This window comes from Nannospalax galili, unplaced genomic scaffold (assembly GCF_000622305.1).
Source record: "Nannospalax galili isolate Female #2095 unplaced genomic scaffold, S.galili_v1.0 scaffold589, whole genome shotgun sequence".
NCBI classification, from domain to species: Eukaryota; Metazoa; Chordata; class Mammalia; order Rodentia; family Spalacidae; genus Nannospalax; species Nannospalax galili.
In genome coordinates, this window is record NW_008360324.1 from 6585020 (window position 1) to 6589173 (window position 4154).

At 43.6% G+C, this 4154-nt stretch overlaps 1 long non-coding RNA gene across 2 annotated transcripts; it reads right to left on the reverse strand.

Annotated features, from left to right (window-relative positions):
* Window positions 1-256: 256 nt before the first annotated feature.
* LOC115068824 lies at window positions 257-2673 on the reverse strand. Of its 2 annotated transcripts, none has more exons than XR_003848172.1 (4): window positions 2556-2673; window positions 2233-2324; window positions 883-1036; window positions 257-383 (listed from the first exon to the last, which is right to left on the reverse strand). It is a non-coding gene; the product is annotated as an uncharacterized LOC115068824 (long non-coding RNA). The 2 variants fall into 2 exon arrangements; XR_003848171.1 differs by having other exon boundaries at window positions 274-338.
* Window positions 2674-4154: the final 1481 nt, after the last annotated feature.

The following is a 4154-nucleotide window of genomic DNA, read 5'->3' on the forward strand; positions in this document are numbered from 1 at the left end:
GAGAGAGAGAGAGAGAGAGAGAGAGAGAGAGAGATTGTGATGCTAAGTGAACTGAAAACAATGTAAAGAAACTGAGAAAAGCTTTAAATTTTGAAAGGTCAAGATGCTTTTAACTTACAAAGAGCAACTTCACACACTTTGTCTTCTGCAGGATGGAACAATAGGAACCAGCTTTACTGTCCTGCAGAAATTCCTTTAAAAACAGCAACAGAGAGAAAGAAGCTGTGCAATCTTCTTTTTCAAGCCCTGAACACCACACAATTGGCACTGGCCCTCCAGGATCAGGATAGGTGAGTCCCATACTGCCACAGCTGTCTTATTCTGAGTTCTCAGTGATCCTTCAAGACAGGGACATCCAAACCCTGGTCAGTGGATTCTGGCTGCTAAGGAAGTCAGAGACAGGGTCTCTAAGAGACAGGGTCAGAATGGAGAGAGCTGTACAGAAAGATGAAGACCCTAAGTGCACTCTACCATCGCAAAACAGAGCTCTCACCTCAAAGGAAATAGGATAATTTATTCTTGAGCTAATATGAGTGACCATGTCTAAGACTGTGGAGTCAGACTGCCACTTAGCATGGTCCAACATAAAAATGATTTCATAAAGGTTTTCTAGTTATAGAACAAAAGAAAGTTATGAATCAAGCATTTAAAAAGTGCATTAGTTGAGATCCAAGATGGTTCCCCCAGGAGCAGGGAGCAGATGAACTGTGGTGGGGAAACAGCCTGGGCTGACCCTCAGATTATGGGGTCTGGGAGGCCTGTCCCATGCCAGAGTGATAGCTAAAGAAAACAACAAGCAGTTTTGAAGAGGAGCATCAAGTGGCAGGGGAGCATGCAGCCTGTGTATGGAGCCCAGCACCCTTCTCTCAACCCCCAACTCACCAAAAAGTTCGGAGAGATGGCTCAGCAGTTAATAGTGCTTGCTGCTCTTGCAGAAGACCTGAGTTCAGTTTCCAGCACTCATGGCCAATGTTTCACAAGCTCCTGCACCTGAGGGTCCAACGATCTGACATCTTCTTCTGGCTTCCATGTGCACCTATACTCATATGCACATACCCACACACAGACACATACACATAATTTTTTTAAATTCTTTTTAAAAAACGAAAATACTGACATTTACTACCTGGAGTTCATACTCACAGGACACACACACACACACACACACACACACACACACACACACACACCAGGAACCACTGCAACCAAGTGGCTAAGCAGCACTCTAAACCCACACTCACTGCCTGGGGTACACAACACACACACACACACACACACACACACACACACACACACGAAAATAAATTTTTTAATTAAAATATTTTTTAAATGCATTGGTTGAAACATCAGGTAGGCAGGCTACAGCACAGAGGAGAAATCTCTGCTATAGTTTCAGATGTTATCTGATGGCATTCTTAGATTTTGAGTTGTGGAAGTTACTGATCTGTTAATCATTCTAAAACATTTCACCTGGATGTCACAAGCAAGGTCTCTCATCCTAGTTCCCTAACCTTCCCAAGCAGCACCACCTACTGGAAACCAAGTGTTCAAACACATGACCCTATGGAGGACATTCCTCATTCAAACCATGGTATTCTACTCTGCTCCTATAAACTCTTGGCCAACCCATGACACAAAATGCATTTAGTCCAACATCAAAAGCCCCATACTCTTTTTTTTTTGTCTTTGTTCTAGTTTGTTTCTCAATTGCTGTGACAAAATACTCTGACCAGTACCAACTTGGGGAGGAGAGGGTTTATTTTCTATTATATCTCCCAGGTCACAGTTCGTCAGGGAACCCAAGGTAGGAGCTCAGGGAAGGAACCTAGAAGCAGGAGCTGGAGCACAGGCCATGGAGGAACACTGCTTACTGGCTTGCTCCCCTGGCCCCTGCTCAGTATACCTTCTTATGCAACACAGGCCCATTTGCGCAGGGGGGGCACCACTCACAGTGGACTGGGCCCTCCCACATCACTCAACAATCAAGAAGATGCCCCACAGACATGGCCACAGGCCAGTCTAATAGAGGCAATTCCCCAACTGAGGCTCCCTCAAACCAGGTGTGTCAAGTTGACACTAAAGTTATCCAGCGCAGTCTTTTTGAGACAGGGTCTCCCTGTAGCCCCAGCTGGCCTGGAACTCACTATGTAGACCAGGGTGGCCCTGAAACTCACAGAAATCTACCTGCCTCTGCCTCCCGAGTGCTGGGATTAAAGGCATGCATCGCCACACCTGGCAAAAGTTCCATGGTCTTTAACAGTCCTAACATTGTTCAAAAGTCCAGTCTTTTCTGAGTCTCGAGGAAATCTTTTAACTGTGACTCCCTATAAAATAAAAAATAAAAAAATAAAAAATTACATACTGCTAACACACAATGGCACAGAGTATATATCCCATTTCAAGAAGGAGGAATGGGAGCATAATGAGGAAAGATCGGGCCAAAGCAAGACCAAAACCCAGCAGAGCAAACCCCAAACCCTGTAGCTACACGCTGACTCTCTAAGGCTTTAGTTTCAAAGAGCTTACATGGCTCTGCAAGGCATGGAGGTACACACCTGTAATCCTAGTACTTCATGAGGTGGAGACTGGAGGATCAGAAGTTCCAGAGACTCTGTCTCAAAAAACTGAAGAAAAAACAATCTTAGTGGATTTGATTGATCTGCCTGTGCTAACCTAATGAGTTTCGATAATCATCATCATCATAGCAGATACAATTTATTCACCCCTGTTTTCCTTAAAGTGATATCATTCAAAGTGTATGTTATAGAGATGTGGCAGCTCAGAGAAGTGAAGTGGATACTGGCACTGAGAATAAACCCTTAAACTATAAATATGGGGCTGGAGACATGGATCAGCTGTTAAGAGAACTGACTGTTCTTGCAGAGGAACTGGGTTCAGTTCCCAGCATCCATATGGCAGCTAATAACTATCTGTAGCTCCAGTTTCAGGGGATCCAACACCTTCTTCTGATCTCCTTGGGCTTTGAATGACACAGGTACACTTACATACATACAGGCGTAACATTCATATACATAGAAATAAAAAATAAAATATTTTGAACTATAAGCAGCAAATTCACATTTCTGTGATGATCAAGCCAGGATCCACCTTGCTGAACAGGACACAGATAAACCACTTGCTTCCAGATTCACTCTTGAATCACTGCAGGTGCAGGCTGTATGTGAGCCATGATAAACAGAATCACACAGATGTGATAGGTTAAGGTAACTTTCCAAAGTCATTCTGTGTATAAAAAGTCAAAATCTAGCCAGGTGTCGTGGCACACACCTGTGGTCCCAGCACTTGGGAGGCAGAGGCAGGTGGATCTCTGTGAGTTTGAGGCCAGCCTGGTCTACATAGTGAATTCCAGACCAGCTAGGACTACAGGGAGACCCTGTTTCAAGAAGACCAAAAAAAAAAAAAAAGCCCAAATCCATTTTTTTAATCAAGCTAAATTACCACATTATATGTTGGACATGAATTTTTGAACCTAGAATTTGATAATACATCATGATTTGCATCATTTTGGATGTTTAAAAAAATTTTATTATTTTTATGTGTATTGCCTACATGTAGGTAAGTGTACCCGTGTCGTGCAATGCCCACAGAGGGCAGAAGAGGCTGTCGGATCCCCTGGAACTGGAGTTATGGACAGTTCTTAGCTGCCATGTGGGTGCTGGGATTCCAGTGGGTACTGGGATGCAAACCCCAGTCTTCTGCAAGAACAGCCAGTGCTCTTAACCACTGAACCATCTCTCCAGCCCCTGAATAATATGTTTTTTAAAAGGATCTTATCCAGCTGAGAGCATCCTACAATGTCTTCTTTCACTCCCTGGGGCAGGTGTCACTGAAATCACTCCTCTTTTATGAACACCATTGAAATGAAGTGGGTGCTGTTGAAAAATATATATAAAAGTCAGGAGCCATGAAGTCTCTCAGGCAGGTCACGTACCGGTCAGGAATTCCAACTCACTGAAAAGTAAGTTTTATGGCTGAGACATCTGGCCTACTGATAAGTAAGTTTTATGGCTGAGACATCTGGCCTGCTGATAAGTAAGTTTTATGGCTGAGACATCTGGCTTACTGATAAGTAAGTTTTATGGCCGGGACATCTCCAACTCACTGATAAATAAGTTTTATGGTTGGGACATCTG